Below are 13,696 nucleotides of genomic sequence, written 5' to 3' on the forward strand. Positions count from 1 at the left end.
TGTGGCTGGTTTGATCTTCCATCCAGACCACTCAAACTTTCTCCATATCAGCAATAAGGCTGTTATGCTTTCTTATCATTTGTGTATTCACTGGAGTAGCACTTTCAATTTCTTTCAAGAACTTTTTCTTTGCATTCACAACTTGGCTAACCCTTTGTGCAAGAGGCCTGGCTTTCAGCCTATCACAAATTTTGACATGCCTTTCTCGCTAAGCTTAATCATATGTAGTTTTGATTTAAAGTGAGATATGTGACTCTTCCTATAACCCGAACACTTAAAGGCTAGTGTAGGATTCTTAATTGGCCTAATTCCAATATTGTTGTATCTCAGGGAATGAGGAAACTAAAGGAGAGGGAGAGTCAAGGGAAAGGCCGGGTGATGGAGCAGTGAGAACACACACAACATGTTAAGTTTGCCATCTTTTGTGGGTGTGGTTTGTGGCACCCCAAAACAATTGTAATAATAACATCACATATCATTGGTCACAGATAACTATAACAGACATAATAATAATGAAAAAATTTGAAATATTACGAGAATTACCAAAATGTAAAACAGAGACAAGAAGTGAATATATGCTGTTGGAAAAATGGTGTCAATAGACTTCCTTGATGTAGGCTTGCCATAGACATTCACTTTAAGGAAAAAAAAAAAGAAAAATCCACGTGCAGCAGCTCACACCTGTAATCCCAGCACTTCAGGAGGCCAATGTGGCCAAATCTCTTGGGGTTAGGAGTTCAAGACCAACCTGGCCAACATGGTGAAATCCCAACTTTTCTAAAAATACAAAAATTAGCCGGGTGTGGTGGCACAAGTCTGTAGTCCCAGTTATTCGGGGGGCTGAGGCAGGAGAATCACTTGAACCCAGGAGGGAGAGGTTGAAGTAAGCTGAGATTGCACCACTGCACTTCAGCCTGGATGACAGAGTGAGACTCCGTCCCAAACAAATAAACAACAACAACAACAACAAAATGCAGCATCTGTGAAATGCAATAAAGTGAAATACAGTTAAGCAAGGCATGCCTGTATCTTCTTACGTGTTCAATCTTTAAGTAGAAATACTACAAATCTCCAAATCTCAACCTCTCTGATCTCTTTGCTTTTTTTTTTTGGACAGGGTGGGTCTCTCTCTGTCTACCAGGCTGGAGTACAGTGGCATGATCATGACTCACTGCAGCCTCGAGCTCCCAGGCTCAGGAAATCCTCCCACCTCAGCCTCCCAAGTAACTGGGACCACAAGCATGTACCATTATACTTCACTAATTTTTTATTTTTTGTAGAGACAGTTTCTCGCTATGTTGCCCAGGCTAATCTTGAACTCCTAGCTTCAAGCAGTCCTCCCGCCTTGGCCTCCCAAAGAGCTAGGATTACAGGTGTGAACCACTGCACTTGGCCTTTTGCTTTTGATGAGGTAAGAAAAACTTGAGAGATTACTTTGTATTTCTCCTTCTTTTGCCCTTCCATCTTCAAGACAAAATAAAAGAATGAATATTATATTTCACAGGGATATGGAATTACTGCAGTTAAATTTGAGGTTGGTATTTAACATTCCAGTTTGTAATTTAAATTGATTCCTCTGTGCAGATCAAGAAACAAAAGAGGTTTTTTGAATGAATTCCAATGGAGTTCAATAACCAGCCATACTGGGCAGTTTTTTAAAGCCTCAAGTAAGAAGTAGTCTATACATACTGTTTTTGAGCTGTTCAGATGAATTTTTATGACTTCTCTTTTGTCTGGTAGATTTTTGTGTTTTTTGCATGGCATAAAGTGGATTAATTCAAGAGTTTTACACCCAGGAGCAGCTAAAGGATAATTTTACATTTGAATATATTGACATCCTTAAGTCCACTTCTTTCCTACTTTTTCAGCTCTACTTTTCATATGCTTCTGTTGTGATTCTGGCCACATTCTCTCATCCCTCCAGGAATACAAGTGCACAATTTTGCCAACTGTAGCTCGTAGGAGCTGATCATATATCTTGTAGCTCAGAAATGTTATTATAGCTTTCACAGAGGACCTCCCCAACCCCGCTTTAGCCCCAAGATCAATATTCTCTTTAAGCCAAAAGTCAGTTCATCAGGAGAATCATGTACCAGATACACTTTATAAAATTTACCTGGCTATCAGATATATCTTACCAGAAATGTGTCACAGAGTCACATACATGTTGACAAGCTCTGTTTTCTTTGCTCAGTAGGTCATTAGTGTTTTTTGAAAAACTAGAGAGAAAAACAACTTCCCTTCCCATCCCTTTCCACTCATCTCTGTTCTCTAGGTCTACTTTGTCAGCTCAGTGCTGGCAGAGAATTGCTACTGGCTGTCTACACACATGGCAACCAGATCTGACACATTTGTTTGTGTGCCCCTGAGATGGAGAGGAAGTCGGAGCTGTTCAAACTTAAGATTAGTTGGTTTGGTTCCCATTTCCACTATAAACTAGTTCATTTTGTTTTCTTCTCTCAATTACCCATTTTGATTAGTGAATGGAAGGTCACACAGTGAAGAAATTCATATGTCCTGAAATGGCACGTGTGTATGCACATGTGTATATATTATGTGTGTTGTTTAGGTAACTTAGAAAAAGCATACTTGAAAGATAAACCAGTAAGAACTTGGAACTGATGTCCTGTAACTTGTTTTCCTGTTGCATTAAAAATTGGCTACAATCATGTACTTGCCAGTGGCCAGTTGAATTCAAAAGCAAAACATGCAAAATATGCATAGCACAGGCTGATACAATCCTTTCCCAGATTCCAGAGAACAGCTTGTGGTAGCTCTGTTTCATTAAAGGAAGCTTGGCTCTGTTGCAAGAATGGCTTGCTCATTCTACCGATGAATTAGCTGTATTAACGTGCCAGAAAAAAAACAACAATTTGGGGATGATGTCTATAAAACTTAGTGTTTCATTCAAATGTGATTAACACAACCAAGATTTTTTGCCCTTGCTACTGTGAAATAACTCAGAGTCAGAGATTGAGTTCATAAGGGCTAATCTTCTGTCCACATTTTAAGAAGTGCACCCATTGATTTTCCTTCCTTTGTGTATTAGTCCATTTTGCATTGCTATAAAGAAATACCTGAAGATTGGGTAATTTATGAAGAAAAGAGATTTATTTTGGCCCACAGTTCTGCAGATTGTACAAGAAGCATAATGCTGGTATCTCCTTCTAGTGACAGCCTCAGGAAGCTTCCAATCATGGCAGAAGGCGAAGAGGGAACAGGTGTTTCACATGATGAGAGATGGTGCAATAGAGAGGGAGGGAGGGAGGTCCCAGACTTTTTAAACAACCAGCTCTCACGTGAACTAGCAGAATAAGAACTTGCTCATCATCAAGGGCAGGGTATCAAGTCATTCATGAAGGATCCACCCCATAACCCAAACACCAGGCCCCACCTCCAGCACTGGGGGTTGCATTTCATTTTAGTTCAATGTGAGAACTGAAAGGCATAAATATCCAAGCCTTTGGATACCAGTTTTTGAGAGAGCCATAAAGAAGTCTCTTGTTTCTTCCGTTTGAAGATTTTTTAGTGAGGATCAGAGTATAGAATCTGCCACACTGGCTAGTAACCTGTGGATGCAGGGTACTCAGGGGATCGACAACAATGCACATTTTTTAACAAAATTGCTATGAGATAGATACTGACTTTTAAAGTTGCACTGTGGTAAGTCAGAAGCTGTAAACACAGCCTTGTCTTTATACTTCGGGAATCAGTAGAGGATTGTGGTTAAATACTCACACATGGGCGTCAGAATGATTCAAAGTTTTAACACTGCCTCCATCACTTTAGATTCTACTGGGAACTGAAGCTAGATGCTGGAGACTGCTTTTTGCTTCAATTTCTTATCGACCAACCTCACGAAGACATTGAACAACTTAGTTTAACCCTCTTCCCCTTTAGGAAAAAAGAGTGCGGCTCACTGCCAGTACTTGTTTAATTTTACATAAACACGCTCTTTGAAGCTGAAGCACATCTGACTGGTTTTCAATGTGAAAATAAATATAAAAACTGTTCTTGGAGTTATTTCTAAAAAGAACTAACATCAGAATTGTCTATTTTGGAAAAATTGGGTTCATTAAATGAATCTTTGGCCAACAACTGTTCCAGAATGATAACATCATGTGTAGGAATGCTATATTTTCTAGGATTTGACATTTTTAGCAATCGAGAATTACTGTATTTTGTTAACGGAAATACCGCTACTAAAAACAGAATGCTATAGCTGTAATCCCAGCATTTTGAGAGGCCAAGGTGGGCAGATCACTTGAGGTCAGTAGTTCAAAACCAGCCTGGCCAACATGGTGAAACTTCATCTCTACTGAAAATATAAACATTAGCCAGCTGCAGTGGCTCACGCCTATAATCCCAGCACTTGGGAAGCCAAGGTGGGCAGATCACCCAAGGTCAGGAGTTCGAGACCAGCCTGGCCAACATAGTGAAACCCAATCTCTACTAAAAATACAAAAAATGAGCCAGGCATGGTGATGGGCACCTGTAATCCCGGCTACTCAGGAGGCCGAGGCACGAGAATCACTTGAACCCGGGAGATAGAGATTGCAGTGAGCAGAGATCGTACCACTAGGCAACAGAGTGAGAGTCTGCCTCAAAAAAAATAAAACCAGAATGCTATAATTAGAATGATATTTTTAAAGTCGATATACTAGAGCGATGCAAAATAATAATAAAAGCAAGACAGTTAGTGTTTAAGTTATCTCAGGGTAAATGCTGCAGCTGCTAGCACCGCCGGCAAGTATTCTCGGGGAAAAGTGGAAAGGGTTTTAAGTAAAGCTCCTAATTCAAATTAAGTGTTCAACAAATGGTAGCTATTCCACTATCTGCTTAACTGTTAAATGGGTATAATAATTACACCTTAGGTGATAATAAAGATTTTGTACTAAATCAGAGGAAATAGCAAGAATGTATCTTATTTAAGTTAATGTTAATTCAAAATGTTAATACACCAATTAATTTTCTTCATAATTCACACTGCCTTATTCATGTATACTTAGTAGATTGCATTTAAAAAAAAAACACCATTTATTGATCTGAAACAGCTGAAGTACAGGAAGCTTTCTGAATCAAGCTGACTCAGAAGGTAGCAAAACAACTCAGTGTTTGGGTACAGAACATGATTTCTATTTTAAATATCTTCATCATTTAGACTTCAGTTTCTTTACCAACCAGGATTTGAAATGGAAGGAGCAAGGAAACTCATCAAATTGCCCTTCTCTGATTCTCATCAAGTGGTGGAGCCAGGGGTAAAAAAGACAAATTATTTATTTAGGTTGGTGCAAAAGTATTCCCAGTTTTTGGCATTACTTTTAATGTCAAAAAAAAAAAACAACACAATTACTTTTGCCCCAACCTAATAGATACTCCCAAAATGTATATTTAACTACTGTGCTATACTGCTTCCCATGTTAGGGATAAAGACAGGCCTGTGCTAGACAGTCCCAACCAGCTACACTCCAGAAAAGCAACATGGTACAGTGGTGAAGCGTATGGTTGCTCAGAGTAGGAATCCAGCTCTGCCACATGTGCTGCTGTGAAACCTTGGGGAAATTAATCTTTCTGTGCCTGAGCTTCCTTATCTAGAAAAGGAGAATGGAAACAATACCTGCTTATAAGTTCACAGGAAGATTACATGCCTTAATTCATGCAACCTGCTTAGAATGGTGCCTGATTATAAGCAGTTGTTATCTACCTTATTGGGCATGTGGAAAATATCCTAAGGTTTTAGGGTTTTTTTCTTCATCTGTTTGTTAATAGATCTAAAGAAACTTGCCTCATTTGCAACACATATTTTTGTTTGTTTTAAAAATCTGGGGATGTACCTTTTATCTCACACACTGACTACTTCAAACACTGCTCATATATGTTTTTGTGTGTGTGTGTTTTTTTTTTTCTATTTCATAGGCATTTCCAGGGATTGAAGGAGATATTTCTAAATCAAGTTCTCTCCTTGAAGTCTATAAACGTTATTTATCTTTGGGGCAATGCTTCCCAAATCACTAAACTTAAAAAAAGAAAAAAAGGTAATAGGAACTGCTTTGTAAGCTGCAGAGAACTGTAAAATAGTAAGGCAAACTCTTACCCAGGGGAATTGGAGTTTATCATGGAACTAGGCTCAGCATTTCAGGTAAAAATTAAAGGCAGTTCAAATTACCCCGAAAATCCCTTAGAATAAAAGACAGTTCTGTTTTTAAGTAAGTTCACTATAGTCACTTTTTTTCTCCAGTGTTGGAAAAGATCATATTTCTTCCATTGAATACCTGATGATGTGATTCTCTTGTATGTAAGCATCTTTTGTAGGAAAAATATGTACAGCATAAACCAAGCATTTTCTATATACCACCTCACTTACTCCTGATAATGACCTCACGAAGTATTATTATTATTCCTCTTTTACCTTTGAAGAACTGGCAAAATAAACCACTTGCCAGTGATCACCAGCAGGCAAACTGTGGAACAGAATCTTGATTCCAGTTTTCTTACCATCGAAGCCCCTACTTTCCCTCTACAGCACATTCCGGCTGTCTAGTATTACTGCTACATGGCATTGAGGGATACAAGTTGCCATTTCCTCTGCTCAAGACTGTTTAGTATCTATTGGAGAACACACTGAGTTTAGAGATCCTCAACTTCAATTCAATACAATACGAAGAAACTGGAGACAGTCCAGAGAAGACTAAGGAACTGCTTTTTCTGAAAGGGTCTCAAGAGGGATTCTGTTTAAGAGTGGACAGATTTCAAGTGGAATAGAAAGGGCATTACTGAGTTTTAGGTCCATAAATAAGTGACGCAAGGAAGCCAAGGAAGAATCAATGCTAGCAGTCTTCACTGGTTGCAGCTCTCCTTAAAGATGGGCTGGATGGGCACCCTACAAATACATCTCTCTAGCTGGTGATTCTCGGAATCCACCCCCGGACATCACTAATAAATGTGGCAAAGTGAGAGAGATCAGATACACTCAGCTGATAACTGGAAAGCCTCTATAAAGGGGGAACAGACATTACTGTCTTCCTCTCGTTTGACAATGAGGAAATGAGACCCAGAGACACAATTCACAAGAAAAGTGACTGTTCAACAGGAATTTTTACTGGCCAGGCAGCCCCAAAGGAGCTGCTTTACATGTGCAGCGTGCCAAGGACACTACTGAGTGACAGAGGACGCCACTACCTATATGCCAAGTGTCCAGGCCTACACTCCTGGCCTGGAAGAATGCACAGAGGCTACTCAGTCACCCGAATAGGTGGGTTGGCGTGATGGCTGGCGCCACCTGTCTGTGGCTACTGGAGAAGCCCATCTCCTCTGTAGAAATCGGCCTATGAATGTAATCAATTACTAAAATTTCCTGGTCTGTAATAAAGTCAGGATCCTTTCTTGTGGCCTTGCTCTTTCTAAAGAGTTCTTTGTCTTTCAATTGCTTTTACCGAATTATATATACAATATAGTTCAAGATAAAAAAAGGAAAAAAAACAGAAGGTGTAAAAGGTAAATATTTCTAATATCAAAGATCATATATTTAATATACATAGTTTTTCCTTAAGAAACTCATATATATAATAGTCCTTCATACAGATAATGGTAACAACAATGAAATAAACTGTGCACCAGATGCTGTGCCCATGCTTAATTTGCAACATCTTGCTTATAAAAGCCAACCTAGAGAGGAAAATTTGACACTTCCTCCAGTCTGATCCAGTATGGCACTTTTAAGGGGTCAGATACTTTCTTTTTCCTTTCCTTGAAAAAAAAAAAAAGAAGAAGAAGAAGCTTTCCCTAGCAAGCAGACTCGGAGAGAGATAATAGAAATAAGAAAAAAATTTTTTAAGAAAAAAAAAGAAGCTAAATATCTAATGATGCTTAACATTTAAATCATTTTATCTTAATTGTAGCCTCTGAGGTTGTGGTTAATATTAAAACCTAAGAAAAACCAATGAAAATTAACATGAATGATAAGCCTCTGATCAGTAAGGCCCCCCTGGGCTCTAATAATCTGAAAATTCAACGGTTGCCCACCCCACTTCACAACCAGGCCAATGGTAAAATTAGCGGCCTGATCTCAGAACTGTTTTTAGAGCTTGTACTTCAGCTGCACTTTGTTTTGATGATCTTCTGTAAGATCTACTGTTCTTTTTAGTTCTGCAATTTTTAGTCTTGTAACTGTTGGGGGTTTTTTGTCTTGTACCTGTTAAATATGATACTGCTACAAACATTCTACTAACATTTATGAAAGGTGTAATTTTAAAAAGGCCAACATGTCTAAACAAAAATATTTTCAACTATAATTTCTTAATAGAATTGGGTTTGAAGCATACTACAATATGGGAAATAATCAATAAAAATCTTAAAGTCCTTACAGAGGAATCCACCTTTTCATCTTCTTGTTTCCTCTCACTTTTGTTGGTTTGTATTTCTATTTTTCAGTGACTTCTCGTTTCTCTACTAATTCTGAACATTAATCTCCCCTCTAGAGCTCATACATAATTTGTGATTTAAAAATCCCTTTAGGCTATGAATTACTATTTTTATTTATTTTATTATTTAATATATTTTGAGACAGGGTCTCGCTTTGTCACCCAAGCTGAACTACAACGATGCGATCACAGCTCACTGCAGCCTCAGCCTCCCATGCTCAAGCCTCTCGCCTCAGCCACTCAAGTAACTGGGACTACAGGCGCACACCACTGCACCCAACTAATTTTTGTGTGTTTTGTAGAGACAGGGTTTTGTCATGTTGCCTAGGCTAGTCCCAAATTTCTGAGTTCAAGCACTCCGCCCACCTCAACCTCCCAGAGTGCTGGGTTTACAGATATGAGCCACTGGTGCCCAGCCCAGTTACTGAATTTCAAAATGTGTTTTCTTAAGTAAAACCTTAGCAACAAGCCCTAATAGAGGGCTTACTATTATGAGACACTTTTTGCATACTATTTTTTTCTCTTTGCACTGTGTTTCAATTCCAACTATTACTTATAAGGTAGAAAATTAAACATATTCCATTCAGTATTCCCACATATTAAAGCAACTGCTATATCAGAGTGACTTCATATAGCATCATGCTTTGCTGAATTGCATCTCAAAAGGTTTCCTAGTCCCCTGACCAAATCTCCAGCTAGGGTCCTGCTGCCCTAAGGCCTGCTGGGCTCCTATCTACCTAAAAAATAAAAATAAAAATAAATTGTCACTCTCAGTTCTGGAAGCAGCTCTGACAGCTTTGCCACTATCCTGTGTGAAGAGGAAAGAAGCACAAGGACTTTCTATGAGCAAGATTGCAGGAAGATTAAGAAGCTGGACAGAGTCTTTACAACAAGAAGTGAAATGGACTTGGTATTTTAATGAGAGAAAGAATCAGCTTCTGAGACCAAAAAAGGAGCAGGGCAGATAGATGGACAGTGAAAACAAAAGCAAAAGGATTAGAAATAAATTGAGTCGGGGAGACACAAGAATGGCACACTGAATATGCAAAACATTGCAGAAAGAAATTAGAGAAGACCTAAATAAATGTTCATGTATTGGAAGACTTAACACAGCAATACTACCCAAAGGGTTTTATAGATTCTTTATAATTCCTATTAAAATCCTGATGACCCTTTTTAAGACATGGAACAAATCATGACATTCATATGGATCGCAGGGGACCATGAATAATCTTGAAAAAGAAAAAAAAATGTTGGAAGACTCATAATTCCTGATTTCAAAACTTACTAGAGAAAAAAGTTACTAAGTAATCAAAACAGTGCAGTTCTGGCATTAAGGATAGACATATAGGCTGGGCTGCGTGGTGGCTTATGCCTGTAATCCCAGCACTTTGGGAGGCCGAGAAAGGTGGATGACCTGAGGTCAGGAGTTCAAAACCAGCCTGGCCAACATGGTGAAACCCCCATTTCTTCTAAAAATACTAAAATTAGCTGTGCATGGTGGTGCACACCTGTAATCCCAGCTACTCAGGAGGCTGAGGCAGAATTGCTTGAACCTGGGAGGCTGAGGTTGCAGTGAGCTGAGATCACACCATTGCACTCCAGCCTGGGCGAGTGAGACTGTGTCTATAAAAAAAAAGAACAAAAAAAAAGAATAGACATATAGATCAATATATAGAATAAAATTGATAGTGCAGAAATAACCCATATATCTATAGTCAGTTGATTTCAATAAGGGTGCCAATATCACTCCGTGGGAAAAGAACAGAGTTTTCAACAAATAGTGCTGAGACAACTAGATATCTACATGCAAAACAATGAAGTTGACTATATAAAAATATATAAAAACATATCCACAACATACACATAAATTAACTCAAAATTGATCAATGAACTAAATATGAGGTTTTAAACCATAAACTTCTAAAACTCTTATAAGAAAACATAGGGATAAATCTTCATGACCTTAGATTGGGTGATGAATTATTAGATATGACCCCAAAAGAAAGCCAAGCAACAAAAGAAAAAATAGATAAATTAGACATCAGCAAGATTAAAAATCTTTTGGGCATCATGGCCAGGCATGGTGGCTCACTCCTGTAATCATAGCACTTTGGGAGGCCAACACGGGTGAATAGCTGGAGCTCAGGAGTTAGAGACCAGCCTGGGCAATCTGGTGAAACCCTGTCTTTACTAAAATACAAAAAATCAGCTGGGTGTGGTGGCGTATGCCTGTAGTCCCAGCTACTCAAGAGGCTGAGGCACGAGAATTGCTTGAACCCGGGAGGCAGAGGTTGCAGTGAGCCGAGATTGTGTCACTGCACTCCAGCCTGGGCAAAAAAGTGAAACTGTCTCCAAAAACAAAACAAACAAAACAAAAAACTTTTGGGCATCAAATGACACTATCAGGATAATGAAAAGACAACCCGCAGAAAGAGAGAAAATACTTGAAAGTTATATATCTTTTTTTTTTTTTTTTTTTTTTCTGAGACAGAGTCTTACTCTATTGCCCAAGCTGGAGTACAGTGTCATGATCTTGGCTCACTGCAATCTCCACCTCCTGGGTTCAAGTGATTCTCTTGCCTCAGCCTCCTGAATAGCTGGGATTACAGATGCCCACCACCACACCTGGCTAATTTTTGTATTTTTAGTAGAGACGGGTTTTCACCATGTTAGCCAGGCTGGTCTCGAACTCCTGACCTTGGGTGATCCACCCACCTTGACGTCCCAAAGTGCTGGGATTATAGGCATGAGCCACCTGACCTGGCCAAAAGTCATATATCTGATAGACGCTATCTGGCATCCAAAATATATAAAGAGCTCTTTTTAAAAAAAAAAAATTGTACTTTAGGTTCTGGGGTACATGTGCAGATCATGCAGGATTGTTGCATAGGTACATACGTGACAAGGTGGTTTGCTGCCTCCATCCCCCCATCACCTGTATCTGGCATTTCTCCTATGTTATCCCTCCCCAACCTCCCCACCCCCACTATCCCTCCTCTTGCCACCTCCAACAGACCTTAGTGTGTGATGTTCCCCTCCCCATGTCCATGTGTTCTCATTGTTCAACAACCATCTATGAGTGAGAACATGCGATGTTTCATTTTCTGTTCTTTTGTCAGTTTGCTGAGAATGATGGTTTCCAGATTCATCCACGTCCCTACAGAGAACATGAACTCGTTGTCTGTGGTTGTGTAGTATTCTATGGTGTATATGTGCCATATTTTCTTTTTCCAGTCTATCATTGATGGGCATTTGGGTTGGTTCCAGGTCTTTGCTACTGTAAACAGTGCCGCTATGAACATACGTGTGCACGTGTCTTTATAATAGAATGATTTATAATTCTTTGGGTATATACCCAGTAATGGGATTGCTGGGACAAATGGAATTTCTATTTCTAGGTCCTTGAGGAAGTGCCACACTGTCTTCCACAATGGTTGAACTAATTTACACTCCCACCAGCACTGTAAAAGTGTTCCTGTTTCTCCACATCCTCTCCAGCATCTGTTGTCTCCAGATTTTTTAATGTTCGCCATTCTAACCGGTGTGAGATGGTATCTCAATGTGGTTTTGATTTGCATTTCTCTAATGACCAGTGATGATTAGCTTTTTTCATATGTTTCTTGGTTTCATATATGTCTTCTTTTGAAAAGTGTCTGTTCATATCCTTTGCCCACTTTTGAATGGGTTTGTTTTTTTTTTCTTATAAATCTGTCTTAGTTCTTTGTAGATTCTGGATATTAGCCCTTTGTCAGATGGCTAAATTGCAAAAAATTTTTCCCATTCTGTTGGCTTCCAGTTCACTCTAATGATTGTTTCTTTTGCTGTACAGAAGCTCTGAAATTTAATTAGGTCCCATTTGTCTATTTTGGCTTTTGTTGCCATTGCCTTTGGTGTTTTAGTCATGAAGTCCTTGGCTATGCCTATGTACTGAATGGTTTTGCCTATGTTTTCTTCTAGGGTTTCTATGGTGTTAGGTCTTATGTTTAAATCTTTAATCCATCTGGAGTTAATTTTATTGTAAGGTTTAATGAAGGGGTCCAGTTTCTGCTTTCTGCACATGGCTAGCCAGTTTTCCCAACACCATTTATGAAACAGGGAAGCCTTTCCCCGTTCCTTGCTTTTGTCAGGTTTGTCAAAGATCAGATGGTTGTATATGTGTGGTGTTGCTTCTGAGGCCTCTGTTCTGTTCCATTGGTCTATGTCTCTGTTTTGGTAACACTACCATGCTGTTTTGATTGCTTTAGCCTTGTAGCATAGTTTGAAGTCAGGCAGCATGATGCCTCCAGCTTTTTTCTTTTTGCTTAGGACTATCTTGGCTATACGAGCTCTGTTTTGGTTCCATATGAAGTTTAAAATGGTTTTTTCTAGTTCTATGAAGAAGGTCATTGGTAGCTTGATGGGGATAGCATTGAATCTACAAATTACTTTGGGCAGTATGGCCATTTTCACCATACTGATTCTTCCTAACCATGAGCATGGAATGTTTCTCCATCTGTTTGTGTCCTCTCTTATTTCCTTGAGCAGTGGTTTGTAGTTCTCCTTGAAGAGATCCTTTACATCCTTTGTCAGTTGTATTCCTAGGTATTTCATTCTCTTTGTAGCAATTGTGAATAGGAGTTTGCTCTTGATTTGGCTCTCTGTTTGTCTGCTACTGGTATATAGGAATGCTTGTGATTTCTGCACATTGATTTTGTATCCTGAGACTTAGTTGAAGTTGCTTATCAGTTTCAGGAGATTTTCTGCTGAGATGATAGGTTATTCTAAATATACAATCATGTCATCTGCAAATAGAGACAATTTGACTTCATCTTTTCCTAATTCAATACCCTTTATTTCTTGTTCTTGCCAGATTGCTCTGGCTAGAACTTCCAATACTACATTGACTAGGAGTGATGAGAGAGGGCATCCTTGCCTAGTGCGAGATTTCAAAGGGAATGCTTCTAATTTTTGCCCATTCAGTATGATATTGACTGTGGGTTTGTTGTAAATAGCTTTTATTATTTTGTGATACATTACAACCATACCTAGTTTATTTAGGGTTTTTTTTAATTGCATTTTAGGTTTTGGGGTACATGTGAAGAACATGCAAGATTGTTGTATAGGTACACACATGGCAGTGTGATTTGCTGCCTTCCTCCCCATCACCTATACCTGGCATTTCTACCCATGCTGTCTCTCCCCAACTCCTCACCCGCCGCCGTCCCTCCCCTATTTCCCCCCAAGAGACCCCAGTGTGTAATGTTCCCCTCCCTGTGTCCATGTGTTCTCATTGT

This window comes from Cebus imitator, unplaced genomic scaffold (assembly GCF_001604975.1).
Source record: "Cebus imitator isolate Cc_AM_T3 unplaced genomic scaffold, Cebus_imitator-1.0 Scaffold160, whole genome shotgun sequence".
Lineage (NCBI taxonomy): Eukaryota > Metazoa > Chordata > Mammalia > Primates > Cebidae > Cebus > Cebus imitator.